Below are 27,284 nucleotides of genomic sequence, written 5' to 3' on the forward strand. Positions count from 1 at the left end.
TGTAGTTTCTGCCTACAAGAACCGCCCAGCCAGAAGCTTTCTCGGAATAGCCTCTCAGTCTGCTTTCTTTATTATTTTCTGGCTTTGTTCTCCTGCGACATTGAAACTGCTTACGTAGTCAGTAGACGAGCTATGGGTGTACAAGATGCCAAATACAAGTGAAATTTTACGAGGGGACTTACGAGCATCTGTGCGGCTGTAAAGCGACGCGTTCAGCAGCGCGCTCCAGATTCATCCACGTCCGAAGCGCGCTGCTGAGTCACATAATTTGTCCTGTCACAATGCGCCGCCCACAGGTAGTCATTGCAAGACAGACCGCAGGCGAGTACAACTGACCACGTCGCGATTCCTAAAGCCTGGTTTTCAGCTGACAATCTCAGTATCAAAATACGCGCTTCCTAGGCACAGTGTACGGGGTGACCCAGATAACGTTAACCAAGCTTGAAAAGGAGGACAATCTACGGCTCGTCCAATATACGGTTAATAAACGTAGTATACGGGGTTCGGTCAGCTGTTCCCTTTCGTAAGCAACATACTTTTGGCGCTCTTATCACTTGGGTAATTTGAAAAAAAAAAACAAATACAAACTAAACAAACAACCGGTTGGCTGTACTTGGCAGAGACATCATGTGCCGCGTCTTAAGAAATACATCTCGAATTCAGAAAAGCAGACAAAGCTTGCAGAGAAAGCGGCGCCTCGCTGGCCTGCGAATGCTTGTCTCGACACAAGGTCCACTGCACGCACTACGAAATATACGCACGTGGGTCAAGCGTGAGCGGAGGGTAGTTGGAGGGAGAGTGTCCGGGAGTGGCAGGCAGCAGCAGCAGCAGCGCCGTATCGAGGGAGCCAGCCGCAGGTGCATACCGGGCCCGAGGCTCGGCGGCTGCGCGCGCTGTCCTCGAGTCGAGAGGCGGCCGGTCGCGTGAACCACGGAGGCGGCGCCCCGCGCGTGTGTGCGCGAGCAGCAGCGCGGCGAGCGCGCACGATGCCGCGCGTGTGTGTGTGCTTTGCGAACGGGAGAGGGTAACCAGATGCGGCACAGTGCGTGTGTGTACTACCTGGAGGAGGGCAGCTGCACGCGCTCGCAACAACAGCTGGGCGCTTCGCCCGCCGCGTCAGCTGCGTCAGCTCTGAGCAGCGCCCGGCGGCGTGCCGCGCTCAGGTGCTCGCGAGTAGCACTCAGGTGCACCACCTCGCACTAGCCCTCCCCCTCGCGGCACAAAGCCACGCTCTCTCCTTTTCCACCTCCCACGAAGCACGCACTGACGTTGTGCGACGTTGAAGGCGCGACGAAAGGGAATCTCTGTGTGCCTGGATCTGTACGCCGTTTCCTTTGTATAGCAGGACAAGCGAGATCGATACGCTGTTTTCTTTCTTTCCTTCTTTCTCGCTTGTGATACTGAGGCCCGCCATCCAGTGGGTGGAAATGGCAATCCGAAAGGTTTCCCTTGTACGGGAATGGAATTTAGAGGATATAATGCTGGCTAAGGCTCACAAAACATTGTACACATACAGCTATCCATTTGGCGAAAGCTTTCCGGGCAAGAGCGAAATTCCGGTGTGACGGGAGTAAGTGCCCTCGATGTGAAAGAATTCGAATTCCATTTCGAAACAATTTCGAAGAAAAAAGTCGCTCATTACGCAAAAAAAAAATATCTATATATATCCAGAGGTAGTTGTAGGGAAGAGGGAGAGATGAAGAAAAACAGCACGACACCTGCGCTTAGATTGCGGCTTGCTCAAATGTGCGATGTGACCTCCATAAACGCTCTCCACATATGTTCAGAAAATATAACGTGCACTTTTCTGTTCTGTGCACCGTATGTAAAAGGCGTGCAGATATAAAGTGTGGAGTCTAAATGATGCACCACAGCGAAAAGAAAAAAAGTAGCACAGCTCGGAGCGTTGAGGCTCCACTGAGTTGCTTGCGGGTTCAAAGGAGTCGATATCCAAGGCGCCTTGATCTCTCCGGTGGACCTCGCTGTCCCGCGCAGAAGACGAGCAACAAGTTGGATTGGCGCATTCACTGTTAAACTTTACTGAACGTTTATTTGCATATTAAGGCAGAGATCGAAAACACAACGAATATCATATCGAGCAATTGCGACTATGTCAGTAACGGAAGGAAGAGGCAGAAGTTCAGGATGAGATGGAAGCTTTGAAGAAATGAACAGTCCTTGGAACAGAGGCTGTCGATGGAGCCAACGTTTCGACAAGTGTACTTGTATTCCTCAAAGCGGCAACCATATCGGGTGATTCGCTCTCTCTTCCCAATTCCCAACCACAGAAGTGGAGGAGGAGAGGAAGTACGAAAGGGGGGAGAAGAAAAAAGGGGCGAGGGATATTGAGATAAGCTGGCATGTCAAAGGGGGTGAGTAAGGGGAAACACATCAATAAAAACAACGCAAAAGCAGGGGAGCGGGAGGTACGTGCCTTCTGTAGGGGTTTTGTTCACGTCGAAATTTATAGGGTGCACGGGTGGCAAAAAGGAAGCATCACAAGTGAGCAGCAACCAAACATGAGAATTTCACCGTCACGCCGGGATGGTTAGAAATGTAGCTCTGTGTAGCGTGCTCCTTTTCTGTGTCCGTGTTTTTTGCGCTGCGTTTAATGATGTTAGAAATGTGTAGATACAACGCCTAAGCATCAATGGTCGTCGTTATGTGCCTACCATATCGGACAGATTCAAGAGCTCACTTTGAAACGCTTATGCCTATTGGCTGGAGTATACTAAACTTGCGAATAACATACGTCTCTCCACATTTTCTCCCTCTCGGGGACCACCTGTCTGAGTGAATTGTATAAAGTTCGAGGTCATCAATGTTGTGACCTGCCACATTCAAGGGTACTGAACTACTTTTCCGAGTAATCGTTGAATGATATCGGATTTTATTGCCTCACGAAGCGATCGCCGCAAAAAAAAAAAAAATCGAATCCGTCATTAATGAACGGAGTTTCAGGGATTTGTCGCGCGCTTTAAGCGCTTTCTCTCTCTTCGTCCAGAGGAGCGCGCTGGAAGCTACACACGAAGGGATGACAGGTGGTCAAGAAGCTACGTCAGCGAGTGATGAAACGCGATCGGTCTTTCCCGGCGTGATTCCGATGTGCGCTAGTGTTGCTGCTATGTACTTTCGGCACATTATAGAGCGCAGCGCCGGCACGTGGTGACACTCCATGGCAAGAAGCGGATCTGATTCAAACACCGATCTTGGTTTATGTAAGCTATCGGCCAATAGCTGCAATCTGCTCAATAACAAAAGAGAGCTGGCGGCCGCCCTCGGAACTATAGCCTCTGTATGAAGAGTGGCAACTTCGCGCTCCTCTTGTAAACTCTCCCTATCACGCACGACTTCACGATTTGCCTAAGCTCTTCACAGCAGCGTCGGCTTTCCGCTGTACGAGTTTTTTAATCAAGCACGAGGGGTGGTTCAGGACCCCTTCAAGATGCTGTGCCACTGCTTTCGGCAATGCTATGCCCGTGTCCGCGCGATTCCCGTTTAATCTAACATTGATCGGTTGTCCTGCTTCGCCAATGTACTGTTTGTGAGAACATTCGATCGTGTAGACAACGTTAGAACTATGCAGGTAAAACTAGATTTTATATAGTGAACCTATACCCTTCCGACGCTTTTAAGTACGATGTCCTTTTTGAAGATGTTTGCAAGTCTTACATCTCGGATGAGAGCAACGTATAATGTGGGCGGTATAATGAGGGTTTACTATTGCATGTACGAACGTAAAGTTTCTATAAAACGGCGATAAATAACCCTTGGTAATTCGGGAAACGCTTTTCCAAGGCGCTCGTTGCTGGCTAATATTGGCTAATACTTGGCTAAACGGACGATATTATTTAGGTTCGGGGGTGCATTTGGGTATTTCGTTATAAAACCTAGCGGCTGGTTGGGAGTCTCTCCTAGCGTGCTAATTTCGTATGTACTTTACATACTTTCGATTGTGCATGTGTTGCGAACTTCAGGCACCATCGTCGCTACAGATCATACAGACAGTCTCGCCTGTCTGTTTTCTGTAGAGCGTCGTCTTTAATTTCGCTTTTTCAATACACACTGCCGTGTCGAAGAAAGTAATTTCGCTGGAAGAATGGTGCACGGCAGAGTTAATACTAGGGTGAAACTTGATAAAATCGTCAATGAATGTGCTTACCACATTTATGCTATGTTCCCATATAACAAATATGTCGTTGATGTAGCCGCGATCAGTGCAAGGCCTTAGCGGAGATGATTTCGAATGCTTCTAATTCTTCCACGAATTTCGAGGGACAATTCTAATTGTCCCATGGAAATGTTAGCGTACGTTGGTGCAAAAGGGGTTTCCATACTAGTGCAAAAAATTGTAGGTGGTAGGTCGAATCAAATTCAAAGTGTAAGGACTAATTTTAGTGAGCAGAGGTAAACTTCAACATTATGTGTTTGCTTGCTTTCTATGAGTGATTTCGAGACCCCTTCGATCCCTTCAATGATGGGTTTATTCGTATGCAAGCAGATATCTGTAAGGTTACCAGAATTTCCCGATCCAAGATTGTTTGGTTTTCGTTAATGGAATTTATAATCCAAAGGAAGTGAGGTCTATCCCCAAGAAAGGATGGTAGGGTGGATGGTATGTTAGGTAAATGATTATTTAGAAATTTTCAAAACGGCTCAGTAGGTGTGTTGCTGTTGGACAGTGTATAGGTCTGCCTGGGATTTGTGCGGTAACTCATCTATGGAAACCTAATAAATCTTCAGAAGAAGGCATGCAAGCGGCCGTCTAGTTTATTGTTAGGCATCAAGAAGCGGCAATCGGAATGTGTGGTTAATTCCGTGGCTAGAAAATCCGTTATCATACGTTGTATTATATTCATGAGTTGGGTCGGGGGTTAAGTTTCGATAATGGATGTTGTTACTGCGTTGCCTGATGCCCTCGTTTTTATATTTTCCCATTGGCCGAATTACTAGACTACCACGCTTGTCCGCAGATTTTATTTCTAATAATGCCCCCTGTGTTTGCGAGCTGTTTCAAAACGACGATCTCTCCGTAAGGTTCTTCGGCTTGCGATTCTGTATAGTTGTGCTCAGAATTTCCCTTGAGACTAGTTTTATGTGTTGATCTAACTCTTGCTGTTCTGTATCTGGTGCCAAGTGCCTCGCGGTCTCAGAGCATCTCATTGTCTGCGTTTCCTGCCTCTACCTTATATAAAAAAATTTCTTGGTGCGTAGACGTGTTTAAAACTCAGTTATATATTTGGGTAGCTCGTACTCGTTCACTAGCTCTGTGATATGTGTGCTGCCTATCTGCTGTGCTCTGGGTGATGGAATGGGTTTACGGAGCTTCATCTAATGCAGGGGTCGGCAACCTTTTGAGGCGGAGGGCCAAATTGAGGGGGAGGAACGGTCTTTGCAGGTCAAACAAAAATATGGGCGAAGTGACAGCTGCCAATAATGTCCAAAACGGTCTAAGTTTTGGCTAAGTTCTGGCTAAGTGTGGAGACGGGGAACAATGTCAAACGGAGGCAATCTTTATTTGTCTCGGTCTAACTCCATTTCAGGTCAAAAATGCTTTGTCGGCCATCAGATAGGAAGTGACAACGGGAGGTGGGTGGGGGAGTTTCTGACGTCGGGCCGGGTGACGCATAATACTGCCTCGCGGGCCGCTGGTTGCCGACCCTTATTTAATGGAAGGAAAAGATATTTGTGACTAGTCGCACCTTTTTCAATGATGTTGTTTTCTTCCCTACCGGTGGTACCATCGCATGACCTAGGTGATCTACCCACACGACGACACTGGCAACGCAGGTACCACAGGTGCTGTATACGGTACCTGCGTTGCCATCTTTTCCGGTATAACCTGTCTCACGTGTAAAATGCTCGACGCAGACACCGCTCTCTCGTGGTGCAAAAGCAAGGAGCATGCAGTCCTTTACGTGTACAGTGCACATCACAAAGGACGTCCACTGTTGCCTTGATTACGGTAAAATTTTCCGGGTGCGACTTAAGAGGAATAACATGTGAATATCTGCGCGCACACTGTAAGCAAAAGTTAGCCGAGATTGAGGTTTTTGCGGCTCATTACCTCTGAAGACTCCCTCGCTCCTGAAATTACTACCTCATGTTGGAGTAAAAGGTGCTACATGACATAGTTTTACCACCACCTCTGAGGAACGTAGTAAAATGATGTCACAATGCAAATTTACTATGTGGGGAGTTTTCTGTCACGTGATTTTTAACCACCGTTTGAGAGCTTATTACCATGTGACCTCAACCCCCCCCCCCCCCCCCCCCCCCCCCGCTCCTGCTTTGGCGGCTTTGTCCGCCGATGAATGCCGCGTCCAGTTTCAGTATAGGTATGCGAACACCACAAATGTGTGTGTGTGTGTGTGTGTGTGTGTTTTTGATAGCTGATATGGCATTGTCGCGCCTCATGGTTGACCCTCAGCCTACGCACTGTTACTGGAATATGAAACAGGCATTCACCAGATCTGGCTCGATGTTGCCTTAGAAACTACTTCAAGCAGAATATTAAACAGTCGCACTCCCCTATGTGCACGACATCATGTAACGCTCGGGAAGACTTAAAACATGTCCTGTAAGATTGTTCCTGTTACGATGCAGAGCGGCAGATTCTGAAGGCAGCAGTGCATTTGCAACGCGGCTTGAGATTGGAGCTCTGGCGCCTCCTCGACCCGTAGCAAAACACCGCCTGTGCGATACGCAACATGAAATCGCTGTTCGTGTCATTCAGGACTACAAACCTGATCGAAACATCGCGAATCACTCTTTTGTGTATATGTGTGTGTGTGAGACTACGTAGTATTTGTGTGCATATGCGATGTTGTATAATACCATAGTCATCATCCGACACCTGGAGTAGCAAGCCGGACGATAAACCAGGGGTAATCATTAAAAAATAGTTATCTGTCTGTATATCGTATGGTGTAACAGCACTGGAGAAACAGTGACCTGCTTCCCCCGCACCACTTGCAGCTCCATTTCTCACAGATTTAGGGGAACATCAGCCAGCTGAGCAGGAAGGGCAATGTATTCCTGATGGATTGTAAACAGAACAAAATCTAAAGGAGTTGAGGGGAAAAGAAAGCGAAGAGATTAGCACCCTCGATAGCAAGACACTGAGCCTGCTAGCTTCTTCCGCTTGTACTCCACCTTTACGGTGATAAATGTCCATTATCAGAGGCGGGAACCGGCGCAGACTTTGTTCCGGCAGGCCAGGAGGAACGACGCGGCTGAGTTTTCACAGCGGTGAGCGAAAGCACATTGGTGTGCACGTGGTGCGGTGCGACCCGCAGCGCGGACCAACGGGGCGACACCCGCAGAAGAAGAAAAGTAAATAATGCGATGGGCTCATTTGGCGCCGACAAAGTAGCGGACACCGAAGGCGGGGTCGGAAGTGGGCACAGCACCGTGGGAGTTTGCGCAGCAGCACGCGGTAGAAAGACGACGGGTTTTTGGGGTAGCGGAGGAGGCGAGGGGAGGGCACATTCGACAACGCCACTGCACCCCCTCGACGCGTGAGAGCTGGAACACTTGCGTTCGACGCCGGATAACGGGAGCGCGCGCGCCCAGCGCCCTCTGCGAGCGACGCATGAAAACAAAACTCGCATCCGACGAATGGAAGCGCAAGCAAGCGCGCGGTTAACGCTCATATCCCAGTCACGCGAGTTGCGAGTGAAATGTAAAACGAACCGAGTCTGCGGTTTTAGCCAAGACGACCGGAGCGCTACACCCTCGACGTGGAACTGGCGGCGTGCTCCTTCCGTATCTTTGCTCGATATATATATACATACATATTTTTTTCTTTTGTTTTCCACTCACAGCCCGTTTCCTTCATTACGCTTCGCGCGTGCTCCGGCTATAGTAGGATCGAGCGCTCCGTGGTCGGACGAGCGCTGCTGCTGCGCCGTCTGAAAAACCCCTAGCGTTACGTTGAACACTTGCGGGCCCTAATGGAGTTACGTGCGGCCGGTAACTCTAGCAACCGCTTTTGCAGTATACACGCCTCTTCAATTCTCGCACCCTTCCCTCCCCCGCCGTCGTCGCGCCCGAAACTTTACTGCGCGTGCGGAAATACCGCATACGCAGGATGCCTTCGGGGCAGAACGCTGGCGGATGCATGTCCGTTCATGGTACGCACATGCACTTTCACACGCTCAAGCGAACAAAATATGTACTCGAAAGATTCTAGCATCGCTTGCGCAGTCGTCGAGCGGATTTTTTTCGGTCAAAACTTACACCCGCTTCACAACGACATTCTACGACTGCGAAACGTATGTATGTATGTATGTATGTACGTATGTACGTATGTATGTATGTATGTATGTATGTATGTATGTATGTATGTATGTATGTATGTATGTATGTATGTATGTATGTATGTATGTATGTATGTATGTATGTATGTATGTATGTATGTATGTGTGTGTATGTATGTATGTATGTATGTATGTATGTATGTATGTATGTATGTATGTATGTATGTATGTATGTATGTATGTATCATACATACATACATACATAATACACACATACATACATACATACATACATGTATGTATGTATGTATGTATGTATGTATGTATGTATGTATGTATGTATGTATGTATGTATGTATGTATGTATGTATGCATCTTTCTGTTTCTGCTATTTACTTTATGATAGTTGAAGTTACCGGTGGCAGTTGTGGCTGCTATAGTACACACGTACATGCAAATTTAAACACAAAAAAAGGAAACGTTTTCAAAAGCATTTAGGAGAACTCCTCATTCGAAAGAAGCCTTGCGTGTGTACCGCCCGCTGTCGAAACAACGCACGTCCCATTTCTATGCCCGGAACAGCCATGACAGCAGGAAACCATATCCACGCGTGTACTCGGCTACTAAGCGCTTTTAGTCACTGAAGGGCTCTCGACAAGCTCACGGGGCGGCCGGCGTCCCTTGCCCGCTCTCTTATACCTACCTTGCAACTGAGAGAAGGCCTCGTTACAGCTAACATGAAGCAAGCGGTGACATCACGTTGCACCCCACTGATGAGATCTCCTATGCGACATTATTCCCATTTCGACCCCCAGCAGCACTGTCACTGAACGCGCTGTTGGCATTTATCCACACTTTATTTGCATACACCGCAAGGTATCGCGTTTGAAAGGGTTAGCATGGACCACAACCAAGCGTAAATAACATTCTTATATAAAACATAAAAAGTTCTTTAAAACACTTGCAAATTATGCAAAATCGTTCAATATATAAAAAAATTACGCAGAAAATGCGATCTAGACGATAATACACATTGGGAAATCTAATTTAACTTGTTTCGACATCATCACATGGAAGAGAAAAAATAAGATTATCTCTTGTGCCATCATCGTCTGGAAGCCCGTTCCGTGCCCGTATTGCTCTTTATAGGAAGAATGAATTACCATAAGTGTACGCTTTTTTACGGGCATTGCAATATTTTTCCTGAATTACCTCAGCGAAGCGAGACGTCCACCAGGTGTAAATAAATTGTAGTCTGATTGTTCTAGATACAGTAACGAAATTCAGGCCGTAGTTTCTGTGTCATTATTAACAGCTTCTCTATTTAAATGCACTTTTTTATTTCAGAAATACTCGAGAGTGGATGGTAGTTATGTATACGAATCTAGCTTCTTCATTCTGCATTTCTTCCCGCCCGATGAGGTACTGGTCATGATCGTTCCATATTGCACAAAGCATAATCTAGTATTGATTTTACGGACAAAAAGTAACGTTTCCTTTACAGATTGCGAGACTGAAAATTCAGTCGTATGAAATGAAGCATTTTACCCGCCCTTGTCACCGTAGTGTATGTATGTATGTATGTATGTATGTATGTATGTATGTATGTATGTATGTATGTATGTATGTATGTATGTATGTATGTATGTATGTATGTATGTATGTATGTATGTATGTATGTATGTATGTATGTATGTATGTATGTATGTATGTATGTATGTATGTATGTATGTATGTATGTATGTATGTATGTATGTATGTATGTGCAACTGCAGCCTTCACTTGACTGATTAGAATAACATTTCGTCCAGAAAAGGTCTTTCCGACCAATAACGCGAGGGCGAGCGAATGTTTTACTTCCAGAACCTTTATAAAATCGCACCACACGTGCTGGTGATCACTTGCAGCAGTTTCGGCCTTCTTGAAGGCGGCGCTACCACAAAGCCTATTCGGGACCGGGCAGGCATTTCGCAAAACTCACAGGGTCCTTTATGCATTCGCTTAAGACGACTCGAAGGCGAAAGCCATTTTCTTTTTCTTCTCAGTCGATTTATTCATCCTGCCCCGCCACCATTCGAAAGCTTTCTGCACCTAACGTTGTTTTGCACTGCCTCCAAGATTGGAGGCACCTCACCTGGTTTTGCATTGCGTTCGTGATCGGACCACCTTTGACCAAGCAACGATGTCATGTGATGCCGTCACCATGCGACGTTACTTCACGTGACGTCACAATGACACCACAAATTTTGGCAATATGTGACGTCATCATGACGTCATATGGTGACGTCATCGTGTTATAATTTTTTGCATCACTCGTCCTCGACGCCGCGGGACGCCGACGGTCAAACTTGGCGTTTGATGAGGCATTTAAGGCTTTCGCCTTAATAAGTCGAGCTCCGTAAAGGAGCGATGTCCGCTGCCTGTTCCTCCGAACAGGGATAATGCCATGCGGGGACTGTAAGATTCTTGAAAACAATCTGTCGCTGGAGCAAACGCTTCGACAAGCGATCTTGTCTTCTTCAAGGCTGCAAGTGGGGGTTGTTTGGAACTTCAAGGACAACTCATGACCCTGCCTTGGCAGGAATGATTCCTTCATATCGCACAAATTATGATAAAATAATAAGTAAAATAGCCTACTACTTCAATCTTCGGTGAAAGGAGAAGGTATTTTATTATGTTTCCTCTTTCCTCGTGGGATGATAACACTAAAATTGCCGAGAAACAACGAATGTCAAATGGAAACAATCCTGCCATTTCCTCCCGATGCTGACAATGCGAAGCAAGGATATAACGAATGAAAGTTCGAGAAAAATGGTCGGCACGCAGCAAACGAAACCTCAACCATTATGCAAATAGCCATTCTGCGCTGTGTCAGCGAGTCAGGAAAGGGCCATCAGCAGGCGTTCCGCGTTTGACGCTGCACCATGGACCTGACTGCGCTGCTTTCTGGCCCTCAAGCACCCAGCGCTTCTAAGAAGAAACCGCTGTGATAGCCGTGGTCGCTTGCCCCTTCGGGACTGGAAATTAAGAAGACGGAAAAAGGACGTGGGAGGGTAATGCGGTCACGCTTAGACGCATAAGAAGCAAGCGAGGCCCAGGCATTTGCCAAAGACACGTATACGGAAGCCAGAGGGACACTTGAAATCCATGTTCCTCGTTAGCGTGCCCGCCCTACAATTGCGAGCTTCCACTGTTGCCGTGACAGAAAGCAACGAGACTTAAATTATGATAACCAATATGCCCGTTTTTTTACGTATCGCCACCCTTTGCCAGCCCACACGCACGAGCGTGTTGTACACGTTCCACCCGGCAGGCTGGATAGGCAGCTTTCTAGCAAAGCTGGTACGTGCGCGCCCTGCACCTTCGAGCAAACGCCGTGCCCGCCTGTATGTCGCCAAGTGCGCACGCGCGGAGATCTGGCGCGGACCGCTACTGTGAGTAACGTGTGCACCACGCGAGGGACAAAACATCGGACGCCTTTCTTCAACGCTTGTTTCCTGTATCTTGCTCCATCCGTGTGTTTATTTGCTTGTGGGCACTCCTCATGATCGAGAACGATCGAGCAAACTTTCACATGGTAAGACTGCAGCGCGCGGATGAAAAACGAACGGTGCGAAGTCGATTAACCATGAAAATTGTCAAGCTGAAACTTCAATTTATTCTGCGAGGAGAATAAAAAAACAGGCTTTAATGGCGCGGCTTTACGGTGCCAGAAAGAGTATCTGCACAGCCAAGGGGTCAAAATAAGCCATAAAGTTAATACAATAACATCTCATTACAAACTTTCGTTACAAATAAGAGAAAAAAAAAGTGGCTGGGTGATGCACACAAATAAAATACTAAAGAATGCTTCGAAACAAATTATCGGACATTTCATGGATCGAGGTCAGAGATAAATCAATCTGTTTAGAAAAGAAGACAAAGTGTGTTTTACTTTCAGAGTTTGGAAGTCGTATAGTTCGTACGTGGGCGAAGCGTAGATCAGCAGTCGCGGTGTCATGTAACGTAGCAGCGTGCATGATGCTTTAGGCGGTGAACTGTGGTTGAGACTGTGTTTTAGAAGGCACTTCAGCAATCGCTCTAAGCGCATACTTCTGCAGAACTATATAACAGCTTCGTCATATCTGTCGACGTTCCATTGCCCCACAGCAAAAGAATTCGAACTCAAGTAATGCGCGGTGCAAACTAAGCTCTGCTTTTACAAGCAATAAATGCTGAAACTTCCTGGTGATGCTAACTACACGGGCAAATCAACGTTAAAGGTGCTCCGTATGAGCGTCCCATAAGATAAAATCACTGAAACTTGCCGCCAGTGTTTAGACTGCCTTATATTAATGTGCCATATTTTCGCCTAAGGTACATGTAACGACGACAGAAAGCATTATCTTTAGCCCTGGAAACTGCGGCTTTTGTGTTGCTGCAGTTTATAAGGAGAGAATGTTTCATAGATCACGAATGCGACCAATCTAAGATGTTTTTCGCTTCCTTGACCGAATAATTCGCATCAGTGACTGATAAGAATAAACCCCTGTCGTCTGCGTACATTAAATATTGAATATCTGTAGATACCGCAATTAAATAATTTATGTAAATAATGAATAATAAAAGGCCAAGCAAGCCACCTTGGTACATGCAATGTTTGGTCGAGTTACGGTCGTCAAAGCCACATAGGTCAACAGTATAAGCACACTGTTTACTGGCGGTGCACATTGCGTGCACTGCGTTGATATGTTTCGCATCCAAGGAGGTCACGTGGTGTAGGATAACCATTCTGGCTTTGATTTCACGTGTTATTCGAACTATCAAAGCTATTGCCGAACTTCTCGTCTGGCTCGGGAATTCATTTGGAACACAATCAATTCGGCCTAAAAAGGTCGCTTCACATCAGGATCATAGCCGTTGTGATGGCGAACGCGCAGCGTCTGGGGCAATATACTGGTAGATAGTCGTATAGTGATAGTAGAAAAATGACTTTTTTTTTTTTAACCAAAACGTAGTACGAGAATTGATGCAAGATCACCCGCTTTGGTAGCTTAGCAGCTGAGGTGTTGCGCTGCTCGAGGACGCGGGTTCGCTTTCCGGTCACGGCCGCCACATCTAGATGGGGGCGAAATGCAAAAAAGAGGAAAAGGAATTGGGGCAGTTACTAGTGGTGCGAAGACCGAGTAAAGAGCGGAGCTGGTGGCGTTCCCCTCCTGCTTTCCCTTCTTCTCAACCTCACTTCCCTTTCCCAACTCTTACTATACTATACTATACTATACTATACTATACTATACTATACTATACTATACTATACTATACTATACTATACTAAACATGACTGCCATTTCGGTGTCATATTCCATTAGTTTTGCATATCGATTCGTATGGATTGGCCCGATGAAGTCCTAATTGGCCAAGTAATGCTGATCTGGTTTCGTCGAGGTCGCAATCGGCATCGGTTAGTTATCGATCAATAGTGATTGGTTATAGATTGGCTATTGATCGGTATTGCACGAGTATCCAAGCTTGAACGAGCATAGTCATGCGTGTCACGGCATTTTCTATGAATTATTGGGTATTCATGATGGGTTATCGAACAGTACTGATTGGCTATCGATTAGATACCGATCGGTATTAAACGTGTATCCAAGCTCGAGCGAACATAGGCATGCGTTTCGCGCCATTTTTATGATTTTGGCTGGGCCTGGTTGCCATGGCGACGCGCGGTGACGTCATCGCTCGGCGAGGTTCTTCCAGTCCACGGATCACGCCTTACGCCCAGCTTTAACAGCTCCGATGTTTAAAAAAAAAGCACCCGTGTGCTTAGGTTTAGGTGCACGTTAAGGAACCCCAGGTGTTTAAAATTATTCCGGAGTCCACATTTAGCGCGTGACCCGTAATTGTGGCTTTGGCAAATAAAAAGACCCCCGGAATTTAATAACCTAAGATTCAGTTCACGGACTCGTCAGACATGGCCCGCATGCCATTGTTTGAGCCGTCGCGGGAGCTTCAAATTCGGGGGTGATGGGGGATAGAGCCAGCGGAACGAAATATTTTCAACTGCATATACGTGGGTAAAAACTGGATTGCAGACATCATTTACCCAGTATCTCTGCTGCGGCTGTCGCCTCGCGTCCTGATTCGCTGTTGAAGTGCAGCTGAGATGCAAGCCTGAAGCATACAGATAGAAACCTTATAAAAAAAGCAGACTTTTCTGCGCCATCTCTCATGCTACGCCTACGCCAACAGCTTTCTTTTTACGCTGCGCCAGCTTTAACTTTCATTTAAAAAAAATCTAACGCATCGCGCGGCAGACAGCTGCAGCTGTACGCTCATGCTGAGATCGCACACGTGTCTAGAGCTTTCGCGCAGCAGCTCGAAACGCACCTGCAATAGTCAACTTGAAGCTTCGTTATTTTTTTTTTTTGCTTATTCATTTGGTTATGATTTGTAACCTCCTGTTACACCAAAGCAGTGTGTTTGTTAAACGCACGCGTACTGCCCTCCGATGCTGCCTTGTTGGTATTATAGTCGTCGGGTGAGGAATCGTTACGAAGTCTCATTTGCTGCGATATTTAATCTCGTGAAGAGAAAATACTCGATGTTGAAGAAGTGGCTTCTGAACAACACTGAGATAGCACTAATATTGGAGATTGCACAGTGGGTTCTTTGTCACTTCCGAATGTACACATGTTGCCATGAAGTAGTTGAAACGTTTGACTACCCTACAGCTTCATTGCATATGGCTCGGTGTTCGAAGTAAGTGAATCTGATTCACAAGCAGTTTTGACGTAAGGACACTGTCGTCCGAAGACATAGGGACGTGTAGTACACTTATCAAATCATAGCACAAACTCTTCCCTATCTCACTCTCTCACACACACAAGCGCGCGGGCGTGGACACACGCGGTAATAAATAGGTTAGTTCAACTATTTGACGCTCCAACTACGTGATGGCTAAAGTCCCGTTAAGAACGCAGGATTAGACATTTACCAGCTCCCAGGCATTAAACACGACCACAGATGTCGTGCTAAGTGTATACAGAGGCACTGTATAGAGAGTGTATACAGTGGTAACCACATGAAGCGAAGTGGTAAGCACACCGTCACATCGCCAACCATGAACGGGCGCGTTTTACGCTGTGCAATGACCGCGCTGTCATGTACTTGAGAAAACGAATTGTTTGGGTTTAGCAATTCAAGGGCTGAAGCCATCGTCATACCGCGTACTGTTAACTTGGTCAAAGGGGACAAGAAAGACACGACACTCATAGTGAGTGACGTGTCTTTCTTGTCCCCTTTGTCCTTGTCAAAATTGCGCTACTTCACCTATACGTATGATGATCCATCAGCCCAACTTTCAACCCGGCTGAAACCACATTAACTTATTCGAGTTGCGACAACAGCGCGGTCATCAAGCGGCGTAAGATGGAATGATCGACGGCGAAAGGCGGAAATCACATCGCAGGCTGCCGCTTTATCACGATTGAGCTTTGAATCAACGCCGGCGCTTCCTCTCCTGTCGCGTGCTGCAGACAACGCGGCGTGCGTCGAGGAGACCCGAGGCAGCAGCGAGCGCCCATTCAGTGTCGGCGTTGCTTGTTGGCGATCGCGTCTCGGCGGCGGCCCGCCCAGCGTGCGCACACGGTAACACCGCCGCGTGATCAATGCTGTGGCGGCCTCATCAAGGGACGCAGGTGTCCCCGGCCCCCACCCCGCCCAGTGTGTGTGGCAGCTCTTCCGCTAACGGCGGGCGGCCTCACCCCGGGGCGTGAACTCGGCCGGCCTGAGCCCCGGCTGGCGTGACTCGCCGGGGCTCTCCGGACAGGTGGTCGCCGCGGCTGCGTCGCCCACCCCGTGGCCTCCTGCTGACGCCCTGATCGTTGGCGGGGACCTGACGGGCGCTGACATGCACAACTTCATCGACTCCGAGCCTCATTGTGCCTGGGGAGACTTGCAGATGACTTGCTGTGCTCGGTTTGCACTGCTGTACAGGCTATTGAATCCTGCAGGAGCGGCTAGAACACATATCGGAAGCACACTAGCAAAGTTGCGTGCACGTATACCCTGCACCAGGAGTTTACAGGAAATTTCTACCGTGTTAAATCATGGAGCTTCAACTGTGTAGGTCGCAAAAGTTACTGCAGATTGGCACTTTTAATTAGAGGCTACGTTCCCAGGCTTAGCGGAAATTCCCCTTTTTTGAAAACATCGAGTCCCGCGAACTTTCGTTGCTGGTTGTACGCTAAGGGTTAAGAAAAGAAGTTGCGGGACGCTGTATTCGTTTTCCTTCTGTGACCTGTGCTCGCGCTTTTTGCTTTAATTTCAAAAAAACAAATAATTTCGATCCCCTAATCTGGTTCTTTTACAGTACCAACATTAATGTCCCGCAGAAGTGTCCTACGTTGGGCTGATTGCACGAAAGAAGGGGAATGGATCAAGGGCGCGTTTCTAATGGAACCAACAGACAAGGGTCACAAAAGATCACGTGCTGCGTGACATCAGCTGGCGAAAAAAAAAAGAATGCTCCACACTCGCCGTCGAGCGGCGTTGGCTAACACCCACGCACAGAAACGCCCAATAAAGTGAACGGGGTAACCACCGCCGCCGAAGCTCAACTGACAGAGCATCGGACGCGCTGTCGATAGGTTATGGTTCGGTCCCTGCCGGCGGCAAGTTGTTTAAAGGCGAAAGCCTTAGATACCTCATCAGACGTGAAAATTAACCGCAGGCGTCCCGCGTTGCTGGCGTCAACACAAGTGATGCAAAAAATCATCATCACGTGATGACGTCAAAGACCGCCAAAATTTGTGACGTCACCATGCCGTCACGTGAGGACATCACCACATGACACCGTCGCTTGGTCAAAGGTGGGCCGATCACACAGGCAGTGCAAAACCACGTTAGGTGTAGAAAGCTTCGGAAGGGGGCGGGGGAGGACCAATACATCGATTAAGAAGAAAAAGAAGGCTTTCTCCTTTGAGTCGTATTAGGCGAATGCATAATTAAGGGACCCTGTGAGCTTTTTTCGTCAACTTTAAATTCCTTTCCACTTACGACATAATTAGTACACTACAGTTAAATATACACTACAAGTATACTGTCCCTACAACCGTCCTTAGGTTCATTGTCTGTTGTTTTCATTAGATTGGGCTGATTGGTTACGCATGTTCATAAAGACGAAAACAGCGCTATTAGGACGCACACAAAGCGGTTGGAAACACCACAATCGCTGAGGTGAGTTTTTCTTCGGTGTGTGCGTGCGTCATTTTAGCGCTGTTTTCACCTTTATAAACAAAGGCCTTCTAATTAATTTTCTTTTCACTTAAAAACATTCGGGCCCAAAAGGTTCAGATTTTGTAGGGAAGAAGCGCAGGAATCGTTTTGGTGACTAAATATTCGTATGACCTATAAGATATCCAGTGTATATAAGATTTTCCTAATTCGTCAATTTGCCTAAGTCGTGAAGGCAATAGCGATGGTGAGCCGGAGAAAAGGTCAGATAGGAGCAACCTTTCAACAGAATCCGTTCACATATTTGCGAGAAAAAGTTTGACGCTGTCGTAAATGATTACGCTACGATGGCGGTGCTCTGCACAATCGCAACTACAGGAACTAGGTTATCCAGAACCTCAGTTATTGTGGCACCTGTACCTCAGTTATTCAAAATACGCAGCAATACGATGGGCTCATTTTAATCCCGTTCTCTTATTTCTCCGTTGTTGGGACATGCAGTGTTGTACGCTTTAACAACATGAGAAGCAACAGCAAACACTGCGTACTCAATCTATGGTTCCGTGTGTGGCCAGAACATTGTCGCCAACGCTAAAAAGAGCCTCAGCGTACCTTTGCATAATTATCGTCCAAGGAAGGAAGGAAGGAGAAGGAGAGAAAGGAAAGGCAGGGATGTTAACCAGTCTAGAAGGACCGGTATGCTACCCTACACTGGGGGAAGGGATGGGGGAGATATAAAGATAGAGAGAGAAGGAGAGCACGCACGCACAAAAAGTCACACACATTTCACGGTCATCATAACGACGTTAGTCTATAAGCGACGGTGCAGGTCTGATGCCTTCAAGAAGTTTAGCACTGCCTTCATCGCCTTCACCCGCGATGACCTATCAGGACGACATTCCAGAATGGTTCCTGCCGTCATCGGTCTGGGATCTATGCGAGCAAGAGCGACGGCGAGGGATTTCCTCTGCGCATTGTAGCGAGGACAGTCGCAGAAGATGTGCTGTAGTGTCTCCTCGCTACCACAGTTGTCACAAAACGGGTTGTCAGCCATTTGGATTCGAAAAGAGAATGACTTTGTGAAAGCCACTCTTAGCCATAAACGGCAAAGCAGAGTGGCATCATTTCGGCGTAGTCCCGTAGGTGTCTGAAGACGCAGATTGGTCGGGCAGTGGCGGTGGTGGTTGTGCAGTCTGCTTACTGTGTTATAAGTGGAGGAAGTCATTTCTTGTGCAGCCACTCGAAGTTGGCTAGCAGCATCGGTCCTTGATAGGGGTATCGTCTCGATCCTGTCACCTTGAAGAGCTGATCGAGCAGCATTGTCGGCGTGTTCATTGCCTATCAGGCCGCAGTGACTTGGCAGCCACTGAAATGTAATGTACAAAGCTCACACGAGAGAATGCTGGACATTGGTTAGACTCGTGCTACAGCGTGTTGTTGCCTAAGCTATTACGGCGAATATAGATAGACACCTAAAGCATGTAACAGATATCTTCAGCTTTTTTGAGACCTCTGCGATGCTTGTAGAAGCGGCTGTCAATGTCTAGGCGTGTAGAGCACACACACACACGATGTACTGGTGACACCTGCGGGTCTCCACCCTTTCCTCATCCCTCACTAGGCAGCCTTTTCGCTCTCCTTTCTTGCATGCGCAAATGATGGCCACCTTTGACACTTTGCTCGGTCGCCAGACGCGCCCAGCTTAGCGCTCATCCTCTGTAGGGGTCTCCAGCAGACAGTGTCGTGACTAACAGTGTGCACATGAGAATGCGTCGCCTCTGATTACAACATCAAGTGGTGCTGCTAATCTTCTTAGAGCGGTCATATAGCGCTCCACACGTACGGACCCCCTCACTCACTCTCACTCACTCACTCACTCACTCACTCACTCACTCACTCACTCACTCACTCACTCACTCACTCACTCACTCACTCACTCACTCACTCACTCACTCACTCACTCACTCACTCACTCACTCACTCACTCACTCACTCACTCACTCACTCACTCACTCACTCACTCACTCACTCACTCACTCACTCACTCACTCACTCACTCACTCTCTCTCTCTCTCTCTCTCTCTCTCTCTCTTTCTTTCTTTCTTTCTTTCTTCCTTGCTTTCTTTCTTTCTTTCTTTCTTTCTTTCTTTCTTTCTTTCTTTCTTTCAGGTGTGTTGTCCACAAGAACACCAGCGGTGCTTTCGGGTTGAGTGTCGCACAGCCGGTACTTTGCCACAGGCGAGATGCCCCAGCTCCAAGTTGAGGCGACGTTACAAATGCAGTGCTAGCTTCAAATTTGTCGCTCTTAGTAGTAACGGGAATAATCAAACAGGGCGTGTATTTTAATGTAAAGCACATTGGAGAGTCCGAGAGTGTAATCTTGTAGTTGAAGTAGTTTGTGAATTTAACGCCAAGTCTGATGCGGTGAGAGAGAGAGAGAGATAAAACGATAGAAAGGCAGGGAGGTCAACCAGAATTGTAGCATCAGGTTTGCTACCCTACTCTAAGGGGAAAGGGAAAGAAAGATGGAAAGGAAAGCGGAGAGAACAGCAGGCGCGCGTTAAAAAAATATAAACAAAAGAAAGCTGTAGAGGGGGAGTAGCCTATGCAATAGGTCACTGGCTCGCAAAAAGTTCAGTAATGTCTTAATTGATTTCCGGTGTGAAGACAGTTCGGGTCGACATTCTAGCACTGACTGTTCCGTCAGGGGTCTGTCGTCAAGGCGGGCCAACACAGCAGCTAGCGGCAGTCTGTGCGAGCTGTAGCGAGGGCGGCGACAAAGAACGTGGTCTATCGTTTCTTCGCTGTCACACTGGCTGCAAGCAGCACTGTCTGCCATGCCGATTCGGAAGGCAAACAATTTAGTGAAAGTGATGCGGTGAATGCCTGCTTCATCTTGCCTGATTAATCCTCGCGGCATATAAAAGGTACAAGATGGGTCTACCTTGTGTAGCGGTCCGTATTGCATGGTTCCTTGCGTTACACCATACAGGCCGTTGCAGAATTTAAATGAGGGGGGGGGGGCAGTGTGCGGAACTTTATGATCCTTAGCGAAAGGCAACGCATCTAGAATTCAGATGGCGCAGACAGTAGAGCAAGAAGGAAAGCGAGCGCCACTATGATCGACTATGCATCCGCATAAGCACTGCTTTAGAGGCTCAACGAGAGCAATAGTAACGATTTCTAGGGTTTTACGGCCCAAAGCCACGATATGATTATGTTTTGGTTCATGGGGTTTAACGTCCCAAGGCGACTCGGGGTATGCGAAGAGAGAAGAAATTTTAGAGAAGGAAACGCGGGAGGATAACCAGTGTGGGAAAACCGGTTTGCTACCCTGCATATGGGAAGAGGATGGGAGAGAGAAAGACAGGAAATAACACAGCACACACACAGGCTATCTGAAACACCGTAGTAGAGGGCTCCGGATAGTTTCGATCACCTGGGTTTATTTAACGTGCACTGACATCGCAAAGTTCACGGGCCTCTAGCATTTCGCCTGCATCGAAATGCGACCGCCGCGGCCGGGATCGAACCCATGGCTTTCCGATCAGCAGCCGAGAACCGTGACCACTGCGCCACCGCGGCGGATAGCTCATCAAGCGTGAGGATGGGAGCGGAATAATTGTCCTGTTGTTATTTGAAAACGTCGAATAGCATGAGGCGTCGTGAGTGTGACGCTTGTGCACAAGGGCCGCAAAGATGGGACCGGGCGGTAACCACCGCCAAGAAGTTGCAGCATGAAAACAAAGATGCACCCAGAGCTGTTCTGCCTCGGACGATCTGGTAGCCGCTGGCTAGGGCTGAAAAAAAAAAAAGAAAAGAAAACCCTTCTGCTGCTTTCGCGGTGCTGTTTACACGTACCCCCCTTGTGCGAGTGGCTGATCAACCTGGAACTGGAATGCACGGAGTACACAAGCAGAAGGGCTCTTCACACGAAATTCGGTTCTCTGGCGCAACACGTGTGCTACGGACGCCGCGGCAGGCAACCCTCCTGTGAAACGATGATAGCAGCGCACCACAGCTACATATATATATATATATATATATATATATATATATATATATATATATATATATATATATATATATATATGAGAGAGAAAGAGAGGGAAGGATACATACTTCGTAATAACACTTTTTTTCAATCTCCCGCCGTCCGGATGACTTGCGAGGACTTGTCCGGTGTCACCGGCCCGCTGTGCCAGCACTGCCTACGCCACATCACGGCAGACGGCGGAAAATTCGAAGACGGGACATCGCAGGCCGAAGCGAAAGAAAAAGAAATGAAGAGAGAGCACGAAGGGGGCGACAGGAGGATGTGCGTGTGAGAGGCGCAGATAACGAAGAGAGCAGAACAAAGCAAAAACTGAGGTCCGAAGCGCAGCAGTGTGGATGCGTGCAAGCAAATTGCTGAAAAACGAATGGGATGGATGAATGGGGGAAGGGGGGGGGGGTGTTGAGGGTATAGTAGGAACTGCGGAGAGTGCTGTGCGGAAGAGGGCTCGCGCTTTCCGGCCGGTGCCTGCTCTATGTCTGTGGACCCGTGATAAGGGGCCTGCCCCCCCCGAGCACCCCCGCCCCCTTCTCTTCTTTGCCACGCTCTAATCTTTTCCCACGCAGCGCGCAGCTTTCGCTTCATTCCTGGACGCGTTCACGTTCATCTGAGAGAGGAAACTAATTCTTTTTCTCTTAGGAAAAAATGAGGAAGACCAGGAACGCAAACTGCAAAAGGCACATCAACGTACCTGAATTTTATCGCGACCTTTTCTTTTTTTACTACATTTCTCCGCAACTGCTTGGTGGGCATTAATTTTTTTTCTTTAGATGCGCGTGGATACTTGCTCTAAATAAAAAAAAAAACGTTTCCGCCACCGCGCTGCGTCTTGCAACGCTTTCGGCTTGTAATCCTAACGCTTTCACACCGTTATTTCATATCGCACAACGCCATTTCCCATAGAAAGATGCCGTCCCTGTTCAGCTGCTAGGTACGCCGGTTGAAATGTATTAACCGGCCTCCCACGAACTCAATACATAATTCTCGCGGCATCAAAGACGCGAGCGCAGAATTTACGCTGATGCTTCAACCCAAGCCTTGTAGATGTCCGTAGACGATGGCGATGAGGTTTTCCACACACAACTAAGTTTTCCATAAACAGCTTTCGATAATCAGGATGTTGCTGCAAGAATCAAGGTGCTTACATAACGCTAAACACACACACACACACACACACACACACACACACACACACACACACACACACACACACACACACACACACACACCACACACACACACACACACACACACACACACACACACACACACACACACACACACACACACACACACACACACACACACACACACACACACACACACACACACACACACACACACACACACACACACACACACACACACACACACACACACACACACACACACACACACACACACACACACACACACACACACACACACACACACAACAGAGAGCGAGAGAAAATGACAGCATATCAATAATGAACACTGAACGCATATTAAATATGACGACTGCAAACACCAAGGTGTGCGCAGGCAACCTCAATGAACTGTGAAAATACAATTCAAGGTTTGTTACAGCGAAACTGCTGTTTGCGCTGCGCAGCTGTGCCTTTCCTGGCAATGCCACTCAGCCTCTCGCGCACTATTTATGCGGCGAAGTCGACCGTAAGGAGCAACCGAAACCTTTGGTAGCTGGAAGTTTCGACAAAGGCTGTCTTCGAATCTCTGCTGCCTAAGAAAAAGAAAAGAGCACCTTGATGGTCGGTGCAGCTTTTTCAAAGCGCTGTGACTGAATGTAAACGTGAAACGCCTCAACACCACGCCTGTGAAGGCTTTATTTACAATGTCGTCAAATGCGCCGTCCCTGTCGTGGCACCGGTTCGCGTCATCAGACAGCGTTTCTTAGCAGGTTCCTCTTAAAAGTGCGATGTCAGTGACGTCATCAGCAACGACCAACGTCACCGGCATGCTGTTTATTCTAAAACGGAAACCGTCGAGAAAACGCTTTCTCTGACGGATGCCAGTGGCGCGACGCCGACGGAACGGAGCACTGGACGGCAATGTGACGTCTACTTCGTGTCAGCGTCCTCTCTGGTGGCAGCTGACACAAAGACATGGCATGGGTGGCATGGCTTAGTTCTAGCGCGCAACGACACAAACATCAGCGTCTCATGTGTGAATCAGCATGCAGCGGGGCGTTGCACGTGCCATTATGCGCTAGTATTTAATTGTTAGGTAAATTTTGTCGGCTTCAGGAATAACCGATAGTATTGGAATCGTTTGGCGCGCAGAAAAATAATCTGTTAACATCACGTGCACTAATGAGAACGCCGGATGACCTTTGTTAACTCACGAGATCTCGAAGAGAACGCGGGGCCAAGGCGCTCAGCTCTTACCGAATGGAACTAAGCGTTGAGCTCTCGTTGGTCGCAACAAACGAGCGCCACCCAGGATAATAAGAAACGGAATCGATATGTCGGGAAAGTGGCGCAGAAAAAAAATTTTCGTTGACGATCAATCACTGCGGTTGGCATCACAGTCAGTGATGGAAAGCATGTAGCCTCCGAGAACGCAATTCCATTGGCATCAGCTGTAGGCTTTGGACGCCAAACGCACAAGTACGTCAAACTATACCCATTGTTGTTGTTGTTGCTTGAATGTAGCCTCTCCGCAGTCGCTGGCGCGGAACCACTGGGCGCTTATTGCACGCTTTCTGGAACGCACAAGTTGTAGCGAAAGAGAACAGTCCAAAGAAGAATGACAAGTCCGCTTTAAAAAAAGGAAAGGGGATGCGATTCTCGAGATTGCCACGCATATATTTGTGCCGCTGTGTGGAGTTTTCAAAACGAGGAAAAAATAGACAGGGGACACGTGATGATGACTCAGTGCCGAAAGTGCTCGAGAAGCAACATATGCGGAAAGATGGAGATAGCTAAAAAAGAAAAAGAAGTTGCTACTGTACAGCTTCACTGTCCGCGAGAATCTTTACTTATGCCCTTTAAGGATGAACGTAAATTATGATAAACATTTACCGTGCACAAGACGACATGAAACAGAAGAAAGAGCACAATGAGCACATGCATTCAGCAGTTGGAATGTTTAAAATATCCAAAACAATACCGACGTCTTGAATGAATTCGTAAGGAGGTCGTGTTTGTAACTTCGCTTCGATGAAGTGCAAAGCGTACGCATCCGATGGCGTACACTCACTTATGTTTGACAAATCCTAAGAGGGGAAATAAAAAACCCAGGCCATTTGGGCGTTTTCTGCAGATAACCCCTTCTTTCTGCCATTTGTTACTAGCTAGAATGCTTCTGTATTAGAAAAAAATTCTGAATCTACAGCGCTTTATCTGTCTTTGAATGCGTATTTTTATTGTCAAATAATTTTTTTGAGTACGCAGCAAATATTTTGTTATTGAACTACACAGTTGCATCGGGGAGGTGAACTCTGAACTGTCTTACCACTTCCCTTTGCCACACTTTCAGAAAACTCACCTCCAGGTTGTCTGAGGAGGCCATTAAATAAGCGAGCCCCGACCTCATGGTCGCAACAAGACAAGGCAATTCGAAATGTGGACTTACATCGAGATCAAGTTTGACGGAGGAGCCACTCAGTCACACTGCAGTACTTGAGAAAACACATCGTAAGGTAGATAGGAGGGCTGCGTACGGGCACATGTAATAGAAAGCAATGCGCTTAAAGGGGTCCTGAACCAGTTTTCCAAGTACTTATAGAATGACCTCAGTATCGGAGTTTATTGCCTCACGAATCGACTGCCGCAAAAATGTCTCGAATCCGTCAAGAGCGAGCGGAGTTACAGGCGTTTGTCGCACGCTTCAAGCGCTTTCCCTCTTCTCTCGTCCCGACGAGTGCGCAGGAAGCTACACAAGGAGGGAGGATAGGGGGAAAGAAGCTACGTCAGCGCGCATCATGACTTAGAGCGCACGTCATGAAACGCGGTCGCTCTCTCCAGTTGTGATTCCTGTGAGCGCTAGTGTTGCTAATGTGTAATTTCAGAGCACCATGGAGCGCGGCGTGGACACGTGGCGACACACCGTGGCAAGAAGCGCATATGGTCCAAACGCCGCTTCCTGATTTGTGTCAGCTGTCAGCCAACACGAGCAGTCTGCTGTTTCCCGACCTACAGCTGGCGCCCCGCACACATAACTGAGTAAGGGCGGCGTCTCTGTATGAGGAGAGGGCAGTTGAGAAAGTGACAACCTTGCGTTCCGCTGGTAAACCCTACGCGCCCTATGTTTTTTTTTTTTTTCACCAAGCCAGAGGGGTGGTTCGGGACCCCTTAAATGAGTTACTCAGCCTTTAAGTTACTTATCCCTTCCGCCAACAATCGTTCTGCACATGTACAGCGGATACAGACGTTGGAACATGGTAAAAACGTGCCCCCATTGCCCCATTTCCTAACACTTATACAACATAATTCCCGGCACGAAAAGCGTAATTTTCATATCGGCAGGAGTGTAGTGAAACGTGTTGCTTAATTTATGTCCCCACGGAGAACACAGCTGCACGTAGTCGAAGGAGATACCAGCAATTTAAATGGTGGCAGGAAAATGAAGTTGAACAGCAAGAAGTGAACACGGAGCCTGCCTACGTTCGCTGCTTGTTAACAGACGGGAGCAGGAAAAAAAGAGTGCGGCAAAATTTTGAGCAGACAACAACAACGCCAGACAAATGTCGAGGCCAGTGAAACCCTTTAAATGTAAAGTTCAAAAAAAAGAAAGAAAAGAGACTGAACGGGCACGTACGACGAAGCAAAACGCATTACTGGTCATCTGCTCGGCAGAAGGCGGAGAGCGAGCGAGAAAGGAAACTAAGTTTTTAAGGATAAAAAGGCCGGAGAAGTTGGGCAGTACAAATAGATGAATTGTGGCTGGGCTGCGAGCGCGCGTGAGAACAGAGGATGGGAAGGATGGAAGAAGAGGCAAAAACATTTATAGGAGCGGAGTGATAGGAAGAGCGGCACCGAGAGAAGGGTGGGACAACGCGTGAGCCATGTGTTATTTAAGACGCTCAATGGCCGTCCCGTCGCCGATCCCCAGACGCGCACCTGCTACCAGCCGCAGAGCGTGGGGAGCGCTCGGAAGATTCCGCTGCCTCGGGACGGCTCTCTCCCGGAGTGGCTACCCCGATGCGTCGGCAGCGGCAATTTCTCGTGCTCGCTTTTTTTTTTTTGTTCTCGCTGAGCTATATACACTTTTTTCTCTGTCATACTTAGTCCCCGTTTAGTCTTTCCTCGTCCATCATTCCTTGCACGTGCGCGTTACGCTATGCACGTCTCCCGGTTCTTCTAGGCGATGAAAACTGCGGCGAACTCAGCAGCTTCGTTGGTTTCTCTTGGGTTTTTTCTTCTAATTTTTTTTTTCGGGCTTGCAAATTTCGCGCTTCTTCGACCTCGTAGGTGACCCTTAATGACCGCGCCTGTTACACCACCAAGGAATAAGATAAAAGCAACAAAGAACAGAAGGACAAACAAAACCAAAACAGAAAAGAAGCAGCTGAAGACTACGCATTCGCCTACAAACCTTGTTATCTATTGGCCAAGCTGTAAGCATGAAATCAATCCAGACAGGTGACGCGATTGCCGTATGCTATGCTGCAGACACTCTAGCTGCAGGTTTCGTGCAGCACTTGCTGGTGTTCTTGTATATCGACTGAAGCCGGGCCAGTATAATACGATGCTCCTTTTGCCCGATTCTGTTCCTTTCTTATCATGCACCGCTCACAATAGGCTGATATG

At 47.7% G+C, this 27,284-nt stretch overlaps 1 protein-coding gene across 4 annotated transcripts in view; it reads right to left on the minus strand.

Annotated features, from left to right (window-relative positions):
- LOC119404726 (protein CBFA2T3) overlaps nt 1-27,284 on the minus strand; it is a 133,497-nt gene that overhangs the window by 55,824 nt on the left and 50,389 nt on the right. Inside the window, exon 1 of one of the 4 annotated variants that reach the window (XM_049418498.1) lies at nt 762-958. The exons of 2 other annotated variants lie outside the window; for them this stretch is intronic. The gene's annotated coding sequence lies outside the window, so the exon portion shown is untranslated. Of the gene's footprint in view, nt 1-761; nt 959-27,284 lie in introns of those variants that run through there. One more of the 4 variants, XM_037671384.2, reaches the window with a different exon arrangement.

Source organism: Rhipicephalus sanguineus, chromosome 1, assembly GCF_013339695.2.
Source record: "Rhipicephalus sanguineus isolate Rsan-2018 chromosome 1, BIME_Rsan_1.4, whole genome shotgun sequence".
Taxonomy (NCBI): domain Eukaryota; kingdom Metazoa; phylum Arthropoda; class Arachnida; order Ixodida; family Ixodidae; genus Rhipicephalus; species Rhipicephalus sanguineus.